The 27801-nt window shown below is 33.8% G+C and overlaps 1 long non-coding RNA gene across 16 annotated transcripts in view; it reads left to right on the forward strand.

The window, feature by feature from the left end:
- LOC104687470 overlaps nucleotides 1–26690 on the forward strand; it is a 51100-nt gene extending 24410 nt beyond the window's left edge. For 4 of the 16 annotated variants that reach the window (XR_002044886.3, XR_751530.4, XR_751525.4 and 1 more), the window contains 6 exons: nucleotides 11452–11634; nucleotides 14085–14171; nucleotides 16489–16570; nucleotides 17412–17777; nucleotides 20990–21109; nucleotides 24390–26690. This is a non-coding gene — a long non-coding RNA (uncharacterized LOC104687470). Of the gene's footprint in view, nucleotides 1–1246; nucleotides 1422–4898; nucleotides 4958–11451; nucleotides 11635–14084; nucleotides 14172–16488; nucleotides 16571–17411; nucleotides 17778–20989; nucleotides 21110–21494; nucleotides 21664–24389 lie in introns of all 16 variants that reach the window. The other 12 variants (XR_002044884.3, XR_751533.4, XR_751534.4 and 9 more) reach the window with 12 other exon arrangements.
- Nucleotides 26691–27801: the final 1111 nt, after the last annotated feature.

Raw genomic sequence — 27801 nt, forward strand, 5'->3', positions numbered from 1 at the left:
CTTTACAGAGTTTCTTGGCAAGGCTCACTTATTACACAGATTAGAGCATACAAAAGAATATCAAATTAGAAGCAATTTGGAATGACTTATACTAAAGTCGGGAATGTGAAGATGGGTAAGTGCACCAAGATATGGATGCAAAGATAAGGGTGCAAAGGAGTTTTGCAGCACTTAATCTCTGAGTATTTTAACATTTACCAAGTGATTCCATAGAGGTCACTACAATTATAACAATGACTTAGCTGTAGATATGAGATAGCAACATTCATACCATTATCAATTCACATACACAGGTAAAGTGATATGTGCACCTGTTTCTATGTGTGTACAGGCGCCTATCAACCTAAAAGGTACCTACCATGGGTTCCGTGAATAAATCACATCAAATCCCTTTGTGTTTCCCAACAAGCAGGGTTTAGACCTCAAGGACTCTAGAAATCTGTGGGTGGGGATCAGCCCAGGCCTCACTGTCAGCTATGGTCCTTCGAGTGTGGCAGATTTGAGGGTCTGTGAGCCCTGGGAGGTGCCCCATGCAGGCAGGTGCACAGGTGCAGGTGTTGGTGCTGCTGCTGTGCTCCAGGAGAGCACAACAGGGCCTCTCTTCTCTAGGGTTTAAGATGATTGACTTCAGTCATCACTAAGTTTCCATCCTGGACATAATCCTACAATGTTGTATCCATTGATGAGGTGTTACTGTATGTGATTGAGCTCAAAGGGAACCAAGGGAGTAAGATTACCTCAGAGTAAGTTATGCTCTGAAGACATTTTACCTTAGAGAATGTTTGTGCTGTGTAACAAGGCTGATTCTTTTTTATATGATATTAGTTTGCTTTTGAAACAGAAAATACCGTATAATTTAGTTGTAAAATTGCTAACTGAATAAGATGGTAGTGGGGTGGGTTTTTTGTTTTCTTTTGCTTTTTTAACTGAGTCTTGTAGAACTGAAAGAGCTGAAATATAAATAAATCTGGAAGTCTAAGAGGCTATATATATGTTGACAGGTACCAAATGATTATAATAGTTACGTTTTCACAAATATACATAGTTAGAGAATTTATTTTTGCTGTATCAATTATTCGTTACTGCAGTTGACAACTTCTCATTGTTTCCTGTGCTGCATAAGCAATACCATTGTTTAAAGGCTTTGTATAATGAATATGGGTTGTAACTCTTCAAGTTTTGAACTTTAGTAAGTTTTACTATTCAAGAGGTGTTAAAAAGACTGTAGGTTTATCTTTTTATGTAGCATATGGGACAGGAGGTTAAACAAGAAAGGCTAGCAGATGATAAGGTGGAGATGGCTGAAGAAATTTAACAGGAGACAGAAGAGCTCTCACATCTGTCAGAGGAGCAGTTAGCTGACCAAACATCAATTACTTCTGGAAATGAGACAGAAATAACTGAAGAATTGGAACCAGAAGGTAGAATTCATTTTTATGAATAAGTAACTGTATTTTGTTAATAAATCTATGTCTCTTTCCGTTTACTAAAGCATTTCTTACTAGCAGTGGGAGCTGCCTCATTATGAGAAACTCCATGACAGAAATTATATTCTGGTGTACTTTACAGCTGAAGCTGGGTAGTGGATATGGTGGTGTTATTTTCTTCCCAAATGGAAACTGTATTGTAATTGAATGCAAAAATCTGGTATCTGACCTAGATTCATAAAATATTAAAGGAAACCTGGCTTCTATTTTAAATGTCTTTATATTCTCCCTTAGAACTATGCTGTTCTAAAGACTATTTTAATGAATACGCTCCTTTTGTCTGTAGATAAGAGCCAATGCTGCTATTGGAAATCCTTTCAGAGAGAGGGACAGTATGTCTTATCATATTTGTGACTTAAAGTTGTTAGAGTCAGATTTATTTAAAGATTATAAAAGGCAGGTCATCCTGTTCCACCTCTGAGCTTAAACTGTTTAGCGTTGAAATAAACTAAGTCCATGATACCAAGTTTACAGTAAAAGCACAAGTAAAATACTAAAATTTCATGTTCATTTTTTTGCAGCTTCTGTGTAAGAGTACATTAGAAAAACTGGAAAAACATGATGTTGAATCTCTGTTGTGTTTATAAGTAATTTGCTTCGGAGAAAAAAACCCAGAATGCTCTAAAAATAATCCTCCTGAATACAGAACTATTTTTTTATTTAAAAAAAAGATACATTATTCTTATGTGTGCATAACATAAAGAATAAACATAGAGGAAATCCACAAATTCAGGCCATGTTCCTATAAAAAACAGTTGTTCATACCTCAGTTCATCACAGGACTTATATAATTCCAGTCCTCCACTTTCATCTGGAAAACACTACTATTTTTTTGACAAACCACAAAAAAAAAAAATACAGTTTAGATTACTCTAAAGGTCATTGATTAGCAGTGTTAATCTTCTGCAAGGAAGAGAAGATTTGCCTGGCACTTACTCTTCATTTGTTACAAAAGCACATATATTCCATCAGGTTCCTCAGCAATTCTCAGATGGACAATACAAGGGGTTTAACCACATTGATCCTTTTAATGTTTTTCAGATCAAGGTGATAGACAAGATGATGATGCTGTTGAGTCAGTAAAAACTGATGGCAATGACTGTATTATTTCAAGTCCGTTATCCACCAATATTAAACAGCTGAGTCAGAATGTTTATGGCAATTATTTGGCCAGAGTAAAAAAAAAAAAATATTTTAAGCCTAATGCCCTCTAAGAGTAGCTTTGCTGTATCTAACGTCAGTTTTCAGAAAAGTTATATATGTACAGTATCAAATCACTTCAGTGTACTTCTTTTCCTATTATCATTTGTGGGCAAGTACGCTAATGATGTTCTCTGGACTTATTCTTAAAACCAGCAATTGATTAGCATGAAGACATATATACAAAATAACCAGCATTAATAAAAATTTGGAAAATTTACTTTGAACAGTATTTCAGTAGGATGGTTCTGTAAAAAAAAAGATTTCATACTTTTGATCTAACCTTGAGTGAACAATCTTAAGTATAAAACTAGTACTTAAAATTGGTGACAGTACTTCTAACAGTTAATAATTTTCTAATCTGTCTTAGCCTTCTTTTAAAGGACTAGGGCTGTACCATTAGATCCTATCAGACTTCACAGTTTTTAATGTTCTGCAATGTGATATCATAGAGGTAGCTTGATTTTTTTTTTAAAAGCTCTTTTCAAGGCTGTGAAACATCCTACAAAGCAACTCTCAACAAGAAGCAATTCTTTGTATGAGAAATATTGCTCCCTTTTTTTTAAGCTGTGGAAGGGGTTTAGAAATGCTAGCACTCATATATTCTTCAGAAAGATACAAAAGGTACTTTGGAAGACAGAATTGTGTTGTTTATATGTATAATGTTAAAAAATTGTCACCTGTAGTTTTGAGAACTAAAATGACTACTACTCATCTCTATTAAGTCAAAATATAATACACTTGTTCTGTAATTTTCTAGTCATCATGTATTTTATTTTATCACAATTATTTAAGAGCACTTCAGAGAGAATTTAGTGTAGTTTCATTTCATGTTAATCAATTTCTACCTTTCCCCATTGATCTGTTCCTCTGGTAACAAAAATGCATGTTCATGAAGAGTAGATAAAACAATAAAACCTCTGAACTATTAAGACAACAATATATTTGGTACAGATTGGGTTTTAAAAATATGCATTGCTTTATATGAATTCTTAGGTTAATTATAGAATACAGCATGTCAAAATTGTTATTGAATTTGTATTTTTTTAAGATTAAAAATCACTGCCTTTTATCTTTTGAGATAAATGTCCTGCTGGTAATCAAACACTGTAAATAAAACTTGTGATTTTTGGAGATCGTTATGCTAATTATCCTCTAAATCTGAGTTGTATGCCAAACTGTTTAAGCCATTTAAGATCATACTGGGGTTTTTTTGCATGTTGCAAATTAGACAGTTCATGGTTATTTCTTAGATATGTTGATCATAAAGGATATCTAACAGATTTTCCAGTACTTAACTGTACCACTTGCTTCTTTCTCTTTTCTTCTTGTCTATGATGTATGATTAATCATAGATTACTTCATTTTGTTTCATTTCATTTACAACATTTATGAGCTTCACTTTGTCGGTATGAAATGCTTGTCCCCTTCTTTCCTTTCCAAAGTGGCATAATTAGTGTTAGCATCTTTTTTAACAGGCTACATAAAGTTTAGTGGCTGGATTAAATCAAGTCATTAACATAATGTGCTATACAATTTGCCCCTATCTCTTTTCGTTTCCAGTACATCAAAGTGCCACAGAGTGCCAGTGTAATTGGGCCTTGCTAGCTTGTCAGGTTCAGTCAGGCTGATGGCTGCTGCTTTTACTAAAAAGCTTCCAGGCATGATAATTAATAGAGAAAAGAAGTCTGAGAAATGTAAAAGTTTGGACAGTTCTCTATGAATATTTCATACATTTGAATAATCAGAAGTTAACATTATCAATTTGATGTATAATACATTGATTAAAAGCCTTGTTTCAGATCCTCAAAATAGACATCAAAACTGGGAATTTGCATTTTCTTTGGCATGGTCTTTATATTTAAAAAAGAATAAATTAAAAAAAAATCTTTACTCTTCCATCCCCTCCTCCTTTGCACTCCCACATCTACACCATATCCTTACAGGAGATTATACAGCATTCAATTTTCACAATAAAATTTACTGCCGTCAACTTCCAAGTTGTCTTAAAATGTGCCACAAGACAATTACTGGCAAACCCAATTTCTTTGGTAGTGCTCTGGTTTTTTCTGTAGATCTCTCTTGTTTTCTTGCAGATACCATAAGTGCATTCTCTTGCTCTAAAAGCAATTTATTGATAGCAGTCATTACCTGTACCTCTAAGTTAAGATCTCAAGTTCTAACTAATTTTGACATGAAAATCTTTCTTAGACAGCAACAAAGCAATACCAATTGCGCATGGTTCTGGTGAAGGACATATTTGTGCTAAGGTGAGAAGTTGTAAAGCTTCAAGCTTATGTATAACAAAGCAATAGATACTATTCTATTTACTATGGGGTTTTTTTGTACAATTACTTGAATAGTGTATTTCCATCTATGTGCTAGCCGTGTTCATTGAAAAAAGGAAATTATTTGGATATTGTATTGCAGCTTTAAATTTTGGCTGATACGATTTCTCTTTACCCTTTTTTTTTTTGCAGGACTTGAATATCTTTGGTGTACTTCAGGGAGATTTTTGAGTGTTCAATATTTTTCCTCAACCTGGATTGTTTTGTGAATATCTAATCTGAATTTAGAGAATTAAATTTTAGGGTTTTAGTATTACCCTGTGTTACTGAGTTGGCTTAATTCTACTGTGCCAGAAATACTAATCCTTTTTATTCTCCTAGTCCTGTCTAGAGCTAACCTCTGTTGCTTTGTGCTTTTCTTCTGTAAGAAACTGGGGAAGTAAAACTGCTGCACCAGCATATTTAATAAGACAAGAAATAAAATCTATGAAACAGAACCATCTTGTCAGAGTAAGATAAAAGTAACTTACTAAACTTTGTAGTCAGTACTTTCAAAGACTACTGATTGGTCTAAGATTAAAAAGAACCATTTGCCATTCTCCTTCTTAAAGGTGGTTGTTTGCTATGGGGGTCACTGTAATCTAGAAACTAAAGTAAAAGAAAGTTTAAAGAATCCAGGAAATACCTAAGATGTGTTTTGCCACTGATAAAGTGTGAGATGACAGAAGTTTGAGTACACACTATGCTGAAATGATGGATTTACAACTTCTATCTACCCCTTGTCAAATACACTTTGAAGTTGTAATTGAAAGCATGTACATTCTTTGTGACAGAAAAAATGAAAGAAGAGGGAGAAATAATACCCAAATACACCAAACTCCAGCTTTTAAAATGATTGAAAACTACAGAATCTTGAGTCATTACCCATTATTTTTTAGGTAACAAATAAAACTAATTAGTCAGAATATGAAATTAAGTAGAAGACCAGATTTAAGGATGAATGTGTAAGCCCACAGGAAAAGCATCAGCAGAGTCACTCTCAACCTAGCTAGTAATTTTTTTTGAGGTTATGAATACAAATGCAGTTGCTTACTGGAGAGACTATTTATCAGAATTTATGGACATGGAAGTAAGTTATGGTGACTTTACAAATAGAATGTGTTTTTCTAACTGGAGGTCTAAAAAGCAAAGGATGGGATTTGAAACAGAGTTTTAGTTTGATTAGTTGTGATACGTATCACCAAGCATCATTTTTTCACAATATGCATATTATAAAAATCAAGTTCTATTCATTTTTGAAGGTCTATATTGTTCTCACACAATACTGTAATGACAAGGGGAGGACACAATATCAAATACTAGGTATTAAAACTCTAAATAAAAAACCCAACCACATTAAAAATGTGCAATTTGATGCAGTTTTTCACTACAGATGCACGCCTAACAAACGAAGATGCTATACTGATATTTCTGCTTTCTTCCCATTCTAAGAGCTACTTTTTTTCCTTAATGGATTAACTTTCAGATACAGATTTTTGAAATTCATTTTTTAAATCAAGGCAGAAGTCTGTGATCTTCATATAGAAAAATACATGCACAGCTGGGTATAGAAAGGCAGAAATCCCATTATATTTGTCTTGGACTAGATTCTTACAAAGTACTTCTACTTATTTCATCTTATTTGTGTAACTTAAATGTTGGTGTGTATTAATGTACCAAAAATATACAGCTATCTTTTTTCCTCAGGGAGTTTTCTGCCTTTCATGATTTTTTAACTTAAGGATCCTGCTTCCCTTTGAAATGAAAGGTAGTTGTAAGTTCACAACCTTTGAATTACTGAATTTTGTAACTAGTTGGTACTTGTGTAGCTAACTGGCTTTGAGATTTGATAGAGTTGGTATTTGGTTTTTATTTTTTCTGATGGATCAATCAAAGGTGAGTGATTAAACATTAAAAAAGTGAAATTTCCTCTTTGAGACAGTCTGCGAGAGTAGGTGTACCTTAGTTCAGGACAGTAACAGTATTGCTTATGTAGCTTTCCCGGCTTCTTGGGGAGAAAATAAAATTCAGAATTATGGAAGTTTGTATCTCACCAATCCAACAGGTCCAGATGTATCTATATTTCTGTATTCATTCATCCCTAGAAACAGTTTATCTTTAAAATCTGTTAGTTGAGGCAGTGCCACGGGAAAGGTGCAAAATCAAATCTTTAAAACCAATTCCACTTGAGAAGAACATGGAACAATTTTATGTTTTTTCTTCAGAAAGGGTGTGAGGCAAGCTGAAGAGAAAGAAAGCACTATTCGAGTGATCAGAAGTTCTATTATGAGCAAAGTACAGATGTGACTTCGTGTTCAGATGTATAGTTGTCATGCTTGTGGTGGGAAAGCTACACTTCCCTCAAGAACTTTGTATTTTCTAAAGTGTTTGATGCTTTATACTGAATTTGAAATTGTCATTTTGGAAAGAAAAGGAGTACATTGCTGGTACATTACAGATTCACATGGAGAGCCAGTACCTAATCATTGAATTGACTCAAGCTGTAGCAAATAATTCATGCCTTTGAAGATATTAAAGATGAATTTATTCTGGTCTGAAAAATGAATGGCAGCAACCAGAGTTGTTTTCATTGTCACAAATAGATTTTTTTGTTAGTGTGTTAATTCTAGTCAGAGCTGAAGGGATTGCATCAAACCATGTTATGCTGCTAGTCTTGGGCCATTTCATTCTTCTCCTAGCACGTGGCAGAACAGTAATGCTGGAGAAAGATTATATGCGCCTTTCCCTCCTTCAGCAGGGATTCTTCTCCAAAAGAGCTGTTCAACAAGGAGAGATCTCTTCGTCCCAAGTCTTAGGGAGAGTCTAAGGTGTATGCACTTTAGTAAGTCCCATCTGTGTGGAGAATGAACAGGGAGCATTTCTGTATCCTTCTTTCTGTTCTCACATCTACACCAGTGTGGGGAAAAGGTGAAAATAGAAGATGTTATTCCTCCCATGAAAAGTCACTGCATACAGGACTAGAATAGTTTTTTTGCAATATGTATTCTTATGTGTCTATGATTCTGTGTTGTCCTATTAATCATAATTAATGAGTAATGTTTGTGTCTCTGTACACTTGAATTACATTGACGTTCCTGTAATAGCATTCTTGTGGCTCTATTCTGACATTGTTAATAAGATGATCACAGGGATTCAGCACTTGATAGAGGAAGAGGATTATTTCTCATTCAGTAATGTATTTGTTAATCAATATTCATAGTGATTGAAATATTGATAGCAAATGGATGATTACTTGTCATTATTGAAGAATAGCTTGTAGTTTATCTTATGTGCTCTTTGCTTGAAATAGAAGTAAGTGGACTCTGGAAATATATAAAATGCTAAGGAGTAACGCACGCATATTTTTGAGCACTGGTAGATAGAGGATTCAAGTTGACCTTACAGTTTAGAAGTTCCCTTTATTTTGAGTTTTTCAAGGCAATATATTAGTTAAAACTGTGGATGTAAAAAATAGGAACGTTAAGCAAGGTATTTTCAACTCGACTGTTCTGTGCAGAAAGCACAAACTTACTTTTTAAAGCACTTATTTCTGTGGGATACTGTTGTTGACCATTTGAGACAGTTGGAATTTTATTTTTCACATCAAAGTGCTAGCCTTTTATTGTGGCCAAAAAAGAAATTAAAATATGGAATACACAGCTGCTTCAAGATGGCAGTCAAGACTAATTACAGAATTAAACCAAGGGTTTTTTAATCTCAGAAATCAGAAATGTGAGAAAAGTTAAGATTTCAAATTCTTACCTACTTACTTACCCTAATCCTAAAGCTTTTGAAGGAGTGCAGTGATTCTTCCAAATCTCTGGGTAGCATTCGGTATTAAATGGTAGAGAAGCCATTTTTACATAGACTAAGTATCTTACCCATATTTTGTTTTCCTCACCTGAAATGAAAGCACTGAACCAGTTTCTATGAGACATTTTTGAAAGCATTTAATATTCTTTATTTTAATATCTGCCCATTCTCTGTGTTAGGTGAAATTTTGTATTGAATTTTGTTTTAAATGCTTAAATGTAAAGAGTAATTTTATTCCCATTAAATAGAATTATTTGTGGGCAGTAATTGACAAACTATCCATTGTTCACTTGAGCAGTACCTAATAAATGAGACCAAGGCTTAAAAAAAAACCAGCCTAGGAAAAGATTTAAATAACATACTTCACTCTGCATCATAGAAATAGAAATGGTTGTTTAAAAATGAATTCCTATCATATATTGAATGCTACATATATTTTCAGCATGGCTACATAATGTGAGAGGTTTTGTATTAATGATAAAATGTGACATGATAGCTAATACTATTCTTAAGCAGTTCTATATTTTTTATTTGTAAATATATTTTTTAATCAGCTTGTGTTCTCCTTTGTATATGCTGTATTCACACTTAGTATCAATAAAACTGGGACTCAAAATAGTCTTGACTGTTAAGCTCCAAGATAATTTGTTATTTTTTCTTATAATTTTCTAATAGTATGACTCAGTTATTTGCTTTGGTTTAAGTTAAAACGCAGAACACCTGGATTTACCCCACTAGCCTTGAAAAAGTGTAATATTCTTTGCCTACTGTATGCAATTACAAGTGTTAAATATGTCAAACAAATTTTAAGATATGTAAAAGGAATACTTTATAATACAGGATATTGTATTTGGACTTGATTCATAAGCTACTGTCTGTGTACAAACTAGTCTGACATAGCTGCTAAATACTTTGGGGCGAACAAAACCACTCAGCATATCCCTTTAAATACAGATGCTAATACATCTGTTCAGTGCAAGAAGAAAAGAGTTGTTTCTGAAGTAAAATTAGACAATAGAGCCAATTTCATTTTTTATGCATGTGAATGTAGAGTGCTTGAGGTTATTAGTTGAAACTGAGTAACCTTTCCAAGCTTTCATCTCTTTCTTTTCAAATTTGAATATGAAAAGCATATTCAAGTCAGAGACCATCACTTTAATGACATTTGGCAGTCATTTGATTTATTAGATTTTAGAAAAAAAATTCCTTTAAATATTTCATCATTCTATGCTAATCCCAGTAATATTGCCAGCTGAAGCCGTGTACCTGTATTAGTGGAGACAGAATGGTGTGGAATTTTTTCTGTCATCCTAGTAAAATTTCCATGAATCTACTGAATAATAAAACAACCTTATTGAAATATTCAGATTTGGGTTTTTAGTTAAAGTGTCTTAGGATACATAATAAAAGGAAATGTCTTTTGAAAAGAGGGGGTAAAATTACTTCATCAAATATTGAAAGGACTTGACAGCAACGGAAATTGTTCTATATGATGGATACTTTTACAATAGGATACACCTGCTTTTCAGTTTGATTAATCATATAATTTGCTTGGGGAAATGTAAGCTATCTGCATAATAAATTAGAATATTGACTTGCAGTTCGAACACTGAATCTAGAAAGCTAATCTTCTGAATGTGATTAATACTTCAAGGGATTTAAGTTTAAAATCAAAAATTGTCAAAATATTTCCACATAGGGGAAATATTTTTAATAAAGATATGAACTTGAAAGAAATGAAAGAAGTAACAAGAATTTTTTTTTTGACATATCTGTACTCCAACGTGTTGTGTTTACTCTTTGAAGAATATTGTCTTTGAATGCTCACCTACATACTCCACTTTGGAAACCTTGGAGTGGCTTTTCTTTCTTCAAATTACAGTTACCTAGGGAAGTACTTGTGACTTTCTGTTGAGTGTGACATTCACACTTAAATACATAAACCTTATTGCAATGTATCTGTACAAAATACTATAGACCTTGCTGAATAGTGTTAGACAAATTTACAAGAAAGAAAAGAATGTAATTTTGCTTAAAGAGAGTAAGAACAGGTCTGATGAAGAACAATTATGTTTACTTTTATGATGTTAATTTTAACTTTTAAAGGTATGTTTGATTTAACTAGTCAAGTTCAGTATATGAAGTTGAATTCCATTTACATGCAGTTGTACTTTACATGCCTAACTACTTTGTGATTTGGTGGATTTTTATTGAATGTGGTATAGTCTGCAGTAGGCACTAACAATTCTCTTCCATTTGGAAAACTTTGATACCTAATATTACTGAAACTTTTTCAATCAGTTATGGGCTCACTTTGCTGTGTAGCTAAAAATAATGGCAACTGAAATTAGTGGTTCAGGTAGCATTAGTACATAAAGATCTTAACCTAAATTCCAGTAGGCTATGACTATTGCAAAAATATTTTAAACATCAAATGTCAGCCGGTATCTGTTGCAACAATATTCTCAACTGCAAGCTATGAGGTTTAGATTCTTATTGTGTCTATGTCAAAATCAATCAATGGACCAACTAACTACCTGATGATTCACACGTAAGCTTGGTTTGCGTTAACACTTCAAGAAACACAAAATAATTATTTTGCTTTGTGTTTTGTTTTTAAATAGGAAGTTGAAAAATCTGAATTAAAATTACATCACTTGGTTTTACTAAATCTCAAATTACATCAGATGAAACAATACAGCAGCTGTGTGTAGAATGCAGATGAAACAATTTCCCTGCAGAGGACAATCCACTGTCACTTCCAAACCCAACAGGTGGTCAGAGGAGTGACTGTAACTATAGCACTGGTGAGTGTGACCTATCCCTGAGCAGGTGTGTTCTTTCCCTTAAGTTCTTAGGAAAATGCCTGCAATAATGCCTGCCTTCCCGTACATTATATTTGCACTTATCTGTGTACTGGTTGTATTTGTCATTTTTCCCAATATTTTGGGAAATACTAATGATGGTTTTTAAGAACTGAGATAAGGATGCAATTATTAAGTATAAAATGAAAAACAAAAGTAGGCTTGTGTAAGAAAATGAAACTGCAACATATTTAAATATGCTGGTAATGCATACATTTTAAAATTAGGCTTTACATAACTAATTTTTTTTTTTTGAAAGAGTGTGATGAACTAATTTTTCTATTGATACATGATACAGCAAAAGAAAAACATTCTATCCAGCCATGTACAACTAAATTACAATTAGAGAAAATATGTAATTGGACTTGATCATCACTTGTGAATACTCAGTGTACCTTTAATAAGAAATTTTTTTAATGGGAAATTACTCAACTGTATTTAGTACTAATACATTGCTATTTACTTCATAATACTTAATCCTGCATGTTGCATATGCTAGACTCTAATAAATGAATATTTGAAAGTAGTTGATGTCGATACACAATGCAATTGTTAACTTCTGTGACTCCAAGAAGGACATTGGTCTTTGTAAGGCCTTAGGAAAGAAAGAAAACCACAAAAAAAACCAGTAGTGCAGCAAAGTCCTGCATTCACTGAGGCCTCCTTCCATTCAAACAAATGGGATTCCTGGCATCATATGTTAAATAAGATGTTACATAAATAAGAATTCTTATTATGAGCTGGACAATATTCATCTTGTTAGCTTCTGTAGACACTTCTCCAAATGTTCTAGATAGGCAGACATAAATGAAATATGTTTTTCAAAACCTTGTTGAAATAATACCATAAGCCAATAAAAGCTTCTTAAGGTTTTTAATTTCTCTTGCTTTTTGAATTTTCATTGCTTTGAATATAGCAAGCATTCAGAAGGTATAAAAGTCTTACACAATATTCTGATTCCTGGGTATACTAGGTATAGTTTAAGCATGGTAGTATTTTAGGTATTTGCTCTGCCAAGTTTACCTGAAAATGCAGGAAAGTTATGATGAATACAGAATAAAATTTCAGACTTTTAAGGTAATTATGAAACTTCAATACATTTCAAGCTGTGATATTTGAAAATAGCATCATGATTTGGAGATTGTAATTCATAAGGCTTTCCAATTTAGTAGTGCTGTATTGTATTATTTCTGTTAATCATAACCTGGCTGTGCAATTTTGATTTTTCTATTTGCTGCTTGGATATTGATTATAAAACTCTTTGAACTTCAAAATATCCCAACAAATCAATATAAAAAGGTGGGTTTTGGTCTTAATTGTTTCAGGATTGTACTCTGCAGCATAATACTAATGTGGTTGTTATTTGCGGAGGTTTGCTTAGATAATTGAGTGTCTAATTTCTACTCAAGATTAGTTTTGCGTATAGGGGGAAAAACCCTAATGAGTCTGCTTTTTGATAATGCCAGTTGAGAAGCTAGTAAGAGAATAGTAATGAAATCTGCATGTGTGTTTACTATAGCTTTGCTGCATCTCTTATTCATGCCTAATTAGATTTGAGTATGCTGAATATTTGAGGTTAATTGAATATTTTCTTTAATAAAAACGAGATTTGCATGGGTAGAAAGAAATTTACTTTGAGCTTAGAAGGAAACTAATAGTCTTTTAGACTTTTGCATGGAGAAAATCAGGGTAAGTCCATAAGTAATCTAAAAAAACCACTAATTCTTATAATAAATAAAGCATTTAATATTATCTGTAACTGGAACAGATTGACTGTTTTAAAAACATCTTAACTGCTACAGAAGGCTTCATGAGATTCATTGCTTAAAAAACATTTGAAAACCTTTTGCACATTCTTCACTGTCATTGTTTGGCATGTGAGATACAGAAGATTAACAGAACCTTGTTGAAAAACAACATAGTAGAGTTCCAGTGATCTGGACATACAAGATCCCATGAATTTCCATTTTCACAGGTGGTTCAAGCGTGTAACTTGGCATTAATTGGGTTTGTTTTTTTTTTTTTAACTATTAGTTTTTCACTAAGAATGGTTAGAAGATAATTTTCTTCCTTCCAGAGTCTTGGAATAGAAACTTGAATGGGGAAGTTTACACAGTGCAGGATTATGCTGCAAACCTTTTGATTGCCTGTGACATTGTGTTGTATCTCCTGATAATTATAGTGACTGAGGAGCTATTGTGATTGTTACCAGTGAAAAGAGTAATTGGAGTATCCAAGAGTGCTTCCAAATTCACAGAACAGTGGAACTTGCCAAATTATGCAGTGGTTCTAGAGAACAGCAGAAACAGAAGAAAGATTTATGAAACCTTGCAAAGGTTTTATATGAAATTTAATTGGGAAGCTTCTATTTCTCAAAAACTTTTCTTTCTCAGGTGAACATGTGACTATTTGAACAACTTGAAGTACAAGTGGAAGGAGACTAAAAGAACAGGAGGTGTGGGAAACATCTTAATAAAACAGTACGTTTTATTAAAAATAGATGGAATAAAATCCACCTATTCTAAAAGGTGGATTCCTCAATCTTAAGGCTTTGCATCAGGAAATGTTGTTATAATTCTCTATGTTTATTCCCTTTCTGCATTAAAGCTCAAGACTGCAGAGTATTTTTTTCTTCATTGTGATGAAACTCTGTTTCATCATGTAGTCATTTAGTTTTGTTACAATGTGAACTATAAAAAACTGAACCATAGCAGAGCAACGTTTTGAATTGCAAAGATTTCTAACAAGGTTCCAGGGTCATTGTAATCTTCAGGTTTTAGTACTTCTTTAGGACTAACTTTAAACTGATAATTTTAGAGGCAAACTGTCACAAGTTAATTTTGGATTATTTTTGCAATTAATTGGATAGAAATATGAGATGTTCCATGCCTTGCAGCAATGTTAATGCTTCTAAGTTCAGGCAGTACTAAGGGGTGCTATGAAAGCGTGTTATTCATCAGGATCTAAAAATATATTTAAACTCTGGTTAATCATTTTCCCCAGACTTGAAGGGAGTTCTTGTGCCGAATGTTTTACTTACTAGTCTGAATTTTTGCCATTGAGTGAAATGAATTTGAACTCCTTAGGTTTGTTAATAATTTGAATTTAAAATTGTTTTAGATACAGTACTGGTAAACTTAGGAAATTCCATTTGGATGCTTATGGGAAAGGGAAGAATCTGTTGATGTGGCATTTCCTTTGAAGTTCTTTGGCTGTCCATCTGTCTCCCTGCTGCCTCCCCATCACTTCCTGTGGTGACCTCAGGAGCACTTGGCCATGAGAGTAGCACATGTGGAAAGTCATCCACATGTCCAAAAGAGCAGCAGATGACAATAACAGCTTCTTTTAACCTAAGAAAGTAAGAAATTTTGAGTGGAAGATAAGGATTCAAAGACAGAACGCCAGTGCTTTGCTTTCTGATTGTAGAGAAAAAGGTGGCAATTTGCAGATTTCTTTGATTGAATGACTCAGCAACTAAGTAACTGCACTGGCTGTTTTGTGATAGTAACCCATTCCTAACAGCCGTTCTGCTGGCCATGTAGGCGCTGGGGAACAGCTTTGGAGAAAACTGAAAAATCAATAGCTCTGGAAAATGGGTTTCCTAGGACTAACAGAGATATGTCCTCTAGTAAATCCCTCTACTGGGAAGTTAGGCTTTCATAGCTCCTCATACTTCTGTATTCCAATACTCCCAGCTCCTTAGCAGAGTTGATACTTTCTAGTTATACAAGTAAGTTTATTTTGGGTAGCAGAAGACAGTATGAGATACGTTAAAGATTTCTGTCTGCACATGGGAAAAGGAAACCTTACTGTGATGTGGAGAGTGAAAAAGAATTGTGAATACAGTGGCAGAGTAACTAGAAGAGAGTGGATATTAAAAATGTTGGAGTTTAATGACAGACAAATTTCTAGCTCCACCTTCTCCCCTCAAAACCAAATGAAAACTCTTCTGAAGAGCTATGTTTGATTCTTAGGGGCCTGTATTCATTCTAGTTGTCCCAGCAAAACCTTTTCAGTTTCACTTCTTTATTTAATTTTTTAAAAATTCCTTTAACACTTTTTCAGTTTTTATAATCTTTCATAGTAGGTTGCTGCTTTTGCAGGCTGATACCATTTGCAAGCCAGCAGCTACTTTCTGTAATATAAGATGCCCAAAAACTTCTTAAAGAATTTCTTAATACCCTGCTTCTCATTCTGCTAGTATGTTTTCTAAACCAAGGCTAACTTTCACTCGAGGTCATATTAATAGTGCAAAAATTAAAAGCTGATCCTTGTGTTTGTATTTTAAATTAAAACAATGAAAAGCTTTCAGAGCACTCACTCACACTCCCCAGGCTGTGGTTTTCTCCAGTCCATTGGTCTAGAGGTTTCTCTTATTGAAATATTGTGGCAGGAAAGGAGGATTAAATTACTGAGGCTGTCAAAAAGGACAAGCACTCTGCCATACATTATCATTATCACTGGCTTCCTCAGTGGAAGAAAATGCAGTAAATCACTTCAAATACAAAGCAATAAAGACCACTGGCTTTTAAAATCATGAGTGCTATTGCCATTAACAGAAAGTGACAGCTATGTGGCATGCTTAGATGCTGCTTGTATCTTTTTTGACAGTGTGCACATAAACCTGCCAGTGACACACCATTAGATCATATGACCTTTCAGATTTGATTCTAACATTGTTGCTTTTCCTTAGAAAAGAAAGAAACAAATGTTTATTTTTCCTTGTTCTTTTCCTCATGCTCTTCTAAAAGGTGAAAAAGCATTTGATACTAATAATAACTCTGATTTGCTTTGCAGTGATAAATGTGGATCAGGCAGATAATTGTGCAGAAGGAGAGTATCTCAAGTCTGTTCTAAAGCCAGATCCACTCGCTGACAGGTACATGTTAGTATTGGAAAACTCTATTATAGGTCTTAGTAAGTAATGCTTGTGGTTCACCTAGTTGTTTGTCTCTTTTGAGGAGGTTAGACTGAGGAGTCAGTACCTAACTAACTAACTAGAAAAAATTTTGTTTCAGCTAGGAATGATAACTGCATTCTGATGGAACAATTGATCTTATTTCTTCCCTGTGTAGGTTCATGTGGCACAGAGTATTGCAGCCGCATCTAATGTTAGTTTAGTGCTGTGGTTTGGGATTTGGTTTGGGAGTTTGTTTGTTTGTTTTGTTTTTAACAAATTTGTTTTGCAAAAGAGATAATCTATCAGCAGGATTCTACCACTAATGAATCTGAAAAGCACATACCTACCCAGTGTAGTGTAGTACATTTGTTGCTTTCTGAATTCAAAGTACTACAAAGAGTCTAAGAGCTGCAGAAAGTGTTCCTTGGCCCTAGAATTTCCAGCGATAGATAGATTGATCTAGCAGACAGCTATTATGTAAATGCATATGAGAAAAAATATAAATTAGTCTTGTCCAATTTCATAATAATAATGTTTGCTCTTATTCAAATTTTTTGATTGAGATAGTATGTGCTTATACAGAATATTACTTATACAGAATGAATAATATCCTTTGATTCCATTTTCTCTTGATGGTCAATCTCCATTAAAATTGTATAATTACTAAATTAAAGATTTATTTAATTTGTGGAAGAATAGAAAGCCTACTGATTGTATTTGAAGTGTTGGAGTTACTTGTAAACCTTCTAAACATGTATTTATTCACAAGTAACTGATTCACTCCACAGTAAGGAGTGATCTCTCTTCATTTCATTTCTAGATCTGAGTTTCACGTCTTGGCCGGAAAACAGGTTTTACTGGAATGCAGCAGGGAACACCATGAAATAATTACTTGTTGGGATGGAAATACCATACCAAAACAATTCGTAGGTTTGGAGATTTAAAAAAAAAAAAAGATACTTCACTTAATAAGCAAGCAAATGATTTATTCTACCATATAGAATAGGAAAATTGATAATGTTGTTCTAAAATTTGACAATACCAAGGATAAAATACTCCTTTTTTTCTTTTTTTTCCCTGAGGGATAAATTAGCAATGGAAAATAGCTAGCATGTGGGCTGCAATTTCTCCTATAAATACTTGAATATTTATAAAAATTATTTTACAAGCCTGATGTGAAAGTAAGGTAAGATTACAGCAGTGATCTTTTTCTCTGAACAGAAGTATTCATCTTCTACGTGTTGCTATCATGGTACTGTCCTCTGTGTTTGTAGGTGGGTTGTTTCCTGCAGTCATTGATGTGTCTGGCGTGGCCTGTGTTGAAATTTCAATTCTGCATTGACTAAATAGAAAGACAGGAAGTTCATCAGTAGTCCAGTTCCCCACTTGATCCTAGCAAGAAGACCACCAAGAAACAAAATTTATGGAAAGATTGTGCCCATACACCAAAAGTTTCCAACTCTATGCATTTTAAACCTGGCCTAGTTAAATCTTCAACACATGTTTTCTATCACAGGCCTTACAAACTAGTATCAGAGCTTTTTCAGCTGAAACAGGAACTGAACTAAACTAATGCTTTAAAGCTCAGGAAACCAAATTATCAAGGATATAAATATCATTGAAAATTGCCTGCAGATGGTTTAGCCTGACACTTTATTGGTGTTTGTGCTAGGCCAAATTATAGCAGCATAGGCAGTGTATTAAGTAGTGTGTTATTTTTTTCCTGTCACAATGAAAGTTGCTGAAAAGATATTCATAATGATTGGATCCATATTAAAACATAAATAAATGGATAATCACATGCTATTTTTATCTTCTAAAAGAAGAATCACTTTAATGAATAGCTCTTGAAAAAAATATACTATTGTAATACAGAAAATTTCTGCTAAGCCAAAGTTGCAACTATAGGCTAATACTGTAGGTGAAACGGAACCAATTTGACCCTGAAAATAATGCATTTCACAGCTTTATACTCTTTTAGTTTATGCTTAAAAAATAATGTTAATTGGTATGGAATTTATATGGAAAATACAACATTTTTAGAGTCCTAGAATCATTTAGGTTGGAAAAGAACTTTCAAGTCATTGAGTCCAACTGTTATCCCAGCACTGCACTTTTACGTATCTCCAGGGATGGTGACTCCACTAGTTCACTGAGCAGCCTGTTCCAGGGCTTGACAACTCTTTCAGTAAATAATTTTTAATATCCAGTCTAAAATTTGTTTGGAGTGGAATTCCCTGCTCATGAAGACAAGATTTCAAAATAAAGTTGATATTTCTCTTCTTTCAACTTCATTTATTGATATGGAATCACTGTAAGTGTTAGAAATGTTGATTTTGTTTCCACGTTTGAATAAATGATTTTAGTTGCAGAAAATGCAAAAATAACCAGTATCAAAAAAATCAAGAAAAACATGCTGTTAAATAGAATGACATAAAATACATGAGCATGAGGTAATAGGAGACTAGGAAAACTTTGAAATCCTTTTTAGGTTAGTAATTGTTGCGAACTGCAAAGGCGGTTCTCTTCTTTTGACAAGCATCTTTTCTTTATGTTTTCAGACAGTCATTGTCTCTGTCATTAATATGGAGATTTTGTCAGAATATTTGCTTTTCTTCTAGCTGCATTGTGTGACATGGGTAGTCTTTTTATTTTGTTTCTTTTTCTGTATAATCAGGATTCAAATTCCCTATTCAATTGAGGAAGATATACTTGCTAATATTTGTAAAACTTTGGAATAAAAACAGGATACAAAATTATTATTGCAGCATCTGAACCCCATCATTATTTACTTACATGTTCAAGTCTCTAAATCAGTTAACAAGACATGTTTCTGGCAGTCCATTTACCTTTCTGTAACTGTGTCATAGTTATTTTTTATTCTTCCAGTGTTGTTTTTCAGCATTTTAAGAGTGTAGAAATTTCAGCTGTGTAGTGAATCTTCACTGATTCCTCATGCCAGAATGTACTTGAAGTGTTGAGACCTGGAGGTAGAGTATGTGCTCTTCTGACAAGTGTTGGGAGAGACATATGTGAAGAAGGGAGGAATCCATTCCTCTAAGAGTCATCCTGCTGTGATAACAAGAGTGAACAGCTTTATGCAAGAGGTTTCCAGGCTGATCCTGACAGGTGCATCATTTCTTGGTAGGAAATGATAGTTATTCCTAGGAACAGACTATATGAAGTCATTGTTCTCCAAAGTAACAAAATCTATGTTATAGGATAGAGCTTGCATGCAGTGTTAGCTTCACATTAATGTACTGAATTAATGCACAAAGTTTTCTACTTGCTGCTTAAAATTCTGGTCTCTGGAATAAAAAAAAATGGAATCAAATTTGCCTACATTAGAGCTTCTGTCCAGTCTAAATTACCTCCTGGTGTTAATGCCTATAAGTGTTGTTCAAAAACAAAAATAAATTATCATTCAGGCTTTCATTGTAAAACACGTTTTAAGCTTAAAGCACTTACTGTTTTTTCACTTTGCTTTTGACAAACAAGTTTCATTTAGTTCTCTATTCTTTCCTGCAGTGCCTAGCAAATATCCTCTCACATGGTGCTTTTTAACAGGATGATAAATTTTTTTCCTATTCAGTAGTTTTGGGATTCCTGCAAGTGTGTACTGATACCTGGTGTTAACAGAAATGAAATGTGGAAATCAGCTAGAGAGAAAGTCTGGGATCCCAGGGAGAGATAAGGGACAGTAACGCTATCCATAGCTTTATTCATATATTCATATTTTGTCTAAGATATCCGCTCCTGTAGACTTGGATATAAAGTAACTTGATGTTACCCATTTCGAATTATGCTTATTGTAACATTTTGAGGTTGTAAAGCTCACAAACATTCACTGTTTGAACAATGTTGCCAAGACATACCAAATGTTAGCTCTAAATTCCTGTCATTTTGTCAGTCTCGGTGTTTTTGGCCCCAACACAAGCCACTAACTCAAGCCAGCTCCAACACAATACTGGAATTATGTGTTTGAAAGGAAAGCCATACTTGGAGGCAATGGGTGTAATTTAAGTTCACAGAAGAGAGGCATATATTTTGTATAGTTGTTTGTATAGCCCTCTGAACAAGAATTGTACCATGGGGTAGTGGGAGGGGGAACAAAAATGAAACATTTCTGTAATCCTGTGGATCTATGGTTACAACCTCTCTGTCCTTCCAGTACAGCTAAATAATATTAAAGAAGAGGGGAAGATTTAAAAGAAAGTCTTAGACTATTCTTGTCATGGAAAACGTTGAATTTAATTGATAAAGAGTTCTTGTTTATGTTTATTCAGTGGAAGAATAAAGAACAGAATACAGTTTCGCCTTTTTTTCTGTTTTGTAAGTTGATTTTTAACCCTTTTCGAATGTAATTTTTTGTGTGTGTGTTTACCCTAAAATTTACAGTGCTCAGTGATACCTCAGAAGATGAACAGGATCTTGAATGTGAAGATACTGATTTTGCTTTGGTCCATTTGAAAGAGATACTCCAGAAGCAAAGAAATATCATTGAACAAGACACTGATGGTAAGTTTTAGAGATCACTTTCTTGTAAACTTTTATAGCTTAAAAACAATTTGTTGAATTTCTCTGCAAGATTTATTGTGAAAGTAATTGTTTGATATTGTGTCAAGAAGAAATTCTTTAATATTAACTAAAGGCTTCCACATTTGTTTGCAAAAGTCTGCAGAAACTATTACTGTCATTCCTTAAAATATATTTGAAAAACCAAAATCAAACAGCATCCCCAGCTAGTTTATAAAACCTAAGAACTTAAAAGACCTATCTGCTTCCTGTAATTCTCTATTTTGTACAACATACTTCATTGTAAAAGAACTATAAATATCTATATATATTTATAAAAATTTATGTCAATAATTCTGTATTGCTGATGTCTGGATCTTATTTAAAGTTACAGTATAACCCCCAGAGTGCATCCAGCTTTTGTGTCCTCCATACGAAACTGTATCCGAGACAGTGTGAAATGCTGGGGGTGTTGGTTAGGGGTCAGTTTAGAGTGAGCACCCCTCTGAAAAAGACTGTGACCAGCCCTTCACTGTGACTCACCAAAGCAAGGTGAGGTGAGTAGGAGCTAAAGTGTCTTCCCATTCCTGGGCCATTGGAGAGTGTTTTTACAATGCTCATAAGAAGATTTGAGAAGGTTACTCAGTCCTTTCACAGACAGAGAAGGAAAATATTCTCCTTGCTTAGAGTTTCCTGTTGCCTGTGGTAGCAGGGTCATGGTTACAAATGCTGCATTTTTCTCCTCCCTCTTTGTCTCAATCCTCTTTCCTGTTGTGGTGACGCTCAGGGATCTCTGTGATAAAGCAGTCCCTCTGTGAGTACATGAACCAGCTCCAAGACTGGACACAGTGCACACTCTTCCTACTGAAGAGTAGGAATTCCAGTTAGCCCTCCTGAAATGCCAGGCCAGTGTGACTGCTACTTCTGCTGTTGGGGATAATTACCGTACCTTGAGCGATGGGGAGCTGAGTATTGAGGGAAAGAAGTAGGCTTTCTTACCATTTCCATTATCATGCATGATTTTCATCCATGCAGCAGCTAAAATACTCAAAGAATGCATCAAAGTTCCAAGAACCCAATAAAGAAAATGCTAAGAATCAAACCTCCATACTCTGGAAAAATAATATATGGATTTGATGCACTTCTTAATGTGGCTGAACCACTTAAGCTTTTCTCCACCAATAATTTTTCTCCAAGTTCTTGTGCAAAAGCACATCTCCAAAAAGGTATTTTGTAGTCTCTCACTGGAAGATTGTTTTTGTTCTGTATTTTAACGCCATAATTTCCACTGTCATAATTCCTATTTGGTAAGACTGATTAGTGATATAAATACAATTTTTTACTCTTGAAAGTCACATTTCACAAAACTTCTAAAAATCCTAATCATCATCTCAGAGAATTATTATTACAGGAATGACTGGTTTTTGTTACTAGTTATTGTTCTGTTAAAAGCTAATCATTATTAGGTAATGACAGCTATTTCAATATTGAGGAGCATTTCTTCCCCTAATTGTAAGACATTTGAACTAATTTTTACTTTATGTGCATTACATCTATTAAAATGATAGTAATAGCTGAAAATACTTTCATTCTTTTTCCTGTCCACATTTCTGCCCTTCCCTATAGATGCCATACAGTTATTTTTTTTCTATCGCATCCATAACATATAACATTGCATATTCTCTGAAAATTTAGAGATTTCAGAGAATTGAAATTAATTTTATGTTAATGTATGTCAGATCATGGGAGAAGAACATGTTAGTGTATTTTCTCGGACAAATTTATTGGAAAAGGGTCTGCTCTTAAGATCTGGATGTAGACTTCAATTAAATTCAATGGCACAATAAATAGAATTCCTGAGCAATATGTGCACATTCTCTGAGATGGATATTGGTTTGAGGGAAAAAGAATAAACCTAGACACAGAAAAATTCACAGGACACTACCACATGAGGATGTAGTCATTCTCAGATACCGTAAGCTTCCTTCATTCTATTTGAGGACTGCAAGCATGTATCTTTTTCATATCTTGTTCCTTCCCTTGCTGGTTGTGTGAAAGTGGCCTCCATGAAATTTGAAGCAAATAAGTGAATGACTAAGCAAGAGGATGGATGAAAAAGAGACTGTACAGTCAAGACATCTAACAATGTGTCTCAGAGATAATATGACAATATGAAAACTGAGAAAATAGAGTTAATGTTCTGATATAATTAATTACAGTTATCCTGCTGTTCTTACGGTAAAAACAATACTGTCCCCTGAAGTCTGCTCTGAAGTTGACAGTTCACTGAGTTATTTGTTCAAGGATATACAAAATAGTTTGGAGCTCTAAGAATAGCATCCAATCTGTCCTATAATAAGTCTTTCAACAGAGTAAATGATGGAAGGTTTATCCCATGTTTTCCCTTCACTAAACCTCTTCTGAGCTGTCCCGGCAGCCTAGAAGTTGCAACGTGAAGCATCATTGCATGTCTCAGAGTACTTATCCGAATTGATAGAGTAAATACATAACCTTGCCATTTATCAGCTGTATAATTTGCTTTGAAAAGATGTGCCATCAAGATTTATTTGTTTTTATTCAAATTCCTTCTAGAGTCATGTTAGGCAGCCTCATTGCTTTTTGTGCAGGACTGGGAAAGAGCCTCATTTTTGACTTAGCAGCATGTATTAATCACAGCAGCAGAGATTCTGGCCCTCTGGGCTTACTTAGATATTGTAAAAGAGTGCAATTTCAAATCATGTCAGCTAATTTCTGTAAAATAGAAATTTTAAATACTACTTTAAAACCCCCATACACAAAGATGAAGGTAGTTAGTTTAGTCTAGGGAAATTATCAACTTTGTTGATACTTCACTATTTTACAACACAGAAGCTTTACAACATAGAAGCTTGGAATTTAAATCATTTTGCACTGCACAAACTGGAAAGAACAACTTACCGTTTAAATACTAATAATTGTCCAGGCTGATTTGGACCCGTCATACACACAGTCTAGAAAATGCATTAATTGGTATATATGTTACTTAAAATTATTTCTAAATATGCATATATGTTTTCAATAGAGTTTGGAACACCTTTATTTACACATTATGAAAAAATATTAATTTATACGGGCAATTATTATACAAATAGTTTTATTTATTTCAGAGTTAATTCCAGCACTAATGCTTTCATTGATATACATGCTGGTTCTTAGGGTGCTCGGTTTCCAGTGGGCTGAGTACCTGAAATGGAAGATTTCTTTTTTATTTATTTACCTTTTTTTTTTTTTTTCCGTATTCTAGGAGCCTTTTAATCTGTCCAAATGCTAAGGAAGATTATCAGAACAAAACTGAAACCTTAAATGAAATTGCTAATGCTGTTCTGCAGTGTTTCCTTTCTAGTTTTTGATTCACAAGATGATAGTGCAGTAATTGGAAAGCTCAAAGGAACAGTGGAAGCCCTCCATGCGCTGCCCTCAGTTGAGAGGGGAATGCAAAGATGACTACGAGGCATGAAAGGAAGTTTGCCTACAGAAGATCCTTCTCCCAGTGTAAATACATGCTTGATAGTGCATCAAAGATGAGATCTTTGTAATTCTTACAGTATATTTAATGTATAATTTATATGAAAAGGACGCTTGATTTGTAGTTGTAAAGTTTTGTATACTTTTCAGTCTGTTTGTTTTTATATTTCCCCCCTAAGGCTAAGAATATCTCCACAATGGACAACGTCTTGTAAATAATTAATACCTACATGATTGAATGATGTGCTTTATTTGCATTTTTAAGATTTTTTCTTACATAAAACAGTAATAAAAATGCAAGTCAAAATTTTAATTTTTAATAAAAAAACCATAAGCCTTAGAAAACTGATTAAAAATACTTTTATGTTATCCCTAATCACCCCACTAAATGGAATGCCTATGATTAGCCTCATTAAGAATTTTATACTGTGAAGATTTTATTAAAAGCAATATATGAAAATTACTTGGATTAATGTGTTAATCTGCCTCTTTAAAATGCTAATATCCATTTTATGCACATTAAATCTCAGTATGTGTTTTCTTTGATGCATGCAGTTCCTATCAATTAAATATAAAAAATTAGGCTAGTTGCAGGACTTATTAAATTACTGCAACCTTTTTTTAAATAACTTTTACCCTTCTACAAACATTATAATCAGCTGTTTATGGTTACCATAATTTGAAGTAGGGGGAGGGCAGGCGCAATCATTTTCTGTACAGTAGATGATTTACTTGCAGCCAACATCTGTCAAAGCACAAAAAGAAGCCATAGAGTATCAGATTTTGCTTCACCTACTTTGGGTTTAGGGATGGGCAACTGTGTTTTCATTTGGGTTTTGTCACTTTTAGAACTTACATCAAACATATACAATAAATTGTTGTATCTGAATAACTAGTGTCTAGTGTGGAAACGTAATTTTACAGCTTTTAACCAATCTCAGTGAAGGATTTAATTGATATTTTTAATGGAGCTGTGAATCAATGCTGCAAAAGGATTGTCTCTTGAGAACGAGGATATAATACGTTTCATTTTTTAATTTACTTTTTTATTTGTCATTTTCTTCAAAGGATTTTATAGACTGTGGATTTCCACTGTTTGCAAACAGGCTATGTTTCTTCATAAGCATATGTAAAGTATTCAGAGAGATAAGTAATTTATTAAAATCTACCTAATTTGCCGTGATATATTAAATCTCTGCTTCAGTGATCACAGACCATTTCATTTAGAGAATTAGGCATTCCCTCTTTGTGTGATTAAAGCTCTGGAAAATGAGTTCTTTGCTCCTATTTGTGAACATTCAAAGCCTGCTAATGGCAAGAAGATGGAATAGATTATGAGACAATTCATTACAGTTCAACAGAAAAAACCCCTGCTATAATGCAGAAATGCAAGTATGAATATCTGCATATAGTTTGAACCATCTGTGCTCTAATGGCTTCAGTAATGGCTCTTCGTCTTCAGTAGGCTTTGAAATGACATCCATACAATATTAATTTGTTGATGTACATTATGAGGCCAATGGAATGAATATATTCTGACCACAGAAATCTCTGAATTCCAACATGATCTGCTGTTGACTCCATTTTAGGACCTACCATCTTCAGCAGTACTTCTCATCCAGACTTTGCCAATCCTCAAAGAGTTTCATTCCTCTGGAACTTTAGGAGACCACAGACAACTGCATTCCTAAACCCCTCCATTCTTCAGTTAATGGCCATATGTTTGTTGTCATTTGGGCTGGCGCTTAGTTCATCATTTTGGCCACTATTTCTAGCTTTTTTTGGCTCTGTGCATCTATATTGTCAATAAGACTGTTATTATACATTACAATAATTTGAAACAGCCAGATTCAACACTGAGATTAACTGAGTGGCTTTTTAGAAATTTAGTTGTGGTATTCTGTCAGAAGGTTCTTATTATTCTTCTAATACTTTGCAAACCAAACTAAATATCCTGCACATAAACAAAGAAGCAAATTGTATTGAGTTTTCTTGTGTGACTGTTTACTGACTTGCAGGAGAACTATGTTAACTGGTGCTTGTTTTCTTCTGAAATAAACCATGTGGTAAAATTAGAAAATCAGTGATGTTCATCTCACTTAAACATTTACAGTAACACCCTTAACACTTAATCTTCGCCATCTGAAGTTGGAGACTTAGAAACCAAGCGTTCATATATTCATTAAACACAGACCTCTTCGGTAAGTTACTGCAAAATATTCCAGTTGACATTTGGTTACATTGTGTTAACTGTTCTCAGTGACTCCAACATTAACATACATAATTTGCCTCAGGTTCCTAGACATATTTCTTCATAAGGTTCACTGTTACTCAGTTTTGGATTTTAAAGAAAAAATCCTGATTTCTAGTCATGTTTATTGCTAAAACAGATAGAATATTCAGCGAGGATTTTCCCAACAGATGGATTGTATTATCTTATGCAACATAAACATGCGATCATACCAGAAAGTTTTGTTCTTGCATTGAGTAGTCTGTATTGCCAACATGCTCTTAAAACTTAATTCTAAATGCTACCTTGTGCAGGGAAAGTGGAAAATATAACGTAGTACTATTTTGTCTAGATTTTAGCAATTAATAGCTTCACGAAAACTTGCATCTATGTGTAATCTCTAGGCTAAGGTACAAAGGAGCCATATTAAAGCTGGGTACTACCATGCTTTAAAATGTTACTCTAACATCCATTTTTGTAGAGTAGGTAAATTTTTACTACAGTGTAACTTGATCACCACAGGCCCTACATAAGATGAAATGGCAGTGTCAAATGATCCGTTTTGTTATTTTGTATCTTTTCCCATTTATTGTTACAGCTTATAGCTTCATTATGATGTCTTCTGGTGTGGTATGGTAACTGCTATTCTTCAGGTTACCAAGAATGTTGATCAAGATAGAAACTTAGCTCAAAAAAACCTTTATCTATTTTAAATGTTGCTTTTAATCTTTTATAACCTTAACCTAGGAATGGAAGTTGTAAGAGTAAATACATCGTGAACCAGGTAACAGCTCTGTGAAGTCGATCAATCTTGCTGTAGAGTAAGTCAAAGCTTATCTCATTATATGAGTAGATGTAACATGACAAAATTTATAATGACTTGTTTCATAGATCAATATTAAAGTTAATGGTAATATTGTTTTGAAATGCTTTTTATTACTTTAAGGCACATTAAGACATT

The sequence above is a fragment of the Corvus cornix genome, chromosome 11 (assembly GCF_000738735.6).
Source record: "Corvus cornix cornix isolate S_Up_H32 chromosome 11, ASM73873v5, whole genome shotgun sequence".
Lineage (NCBI taxonomy): Eukaryota > Metazoa > Chordata > Aves > Passeriformes > Corvidae > Corvus > Corvus cornix.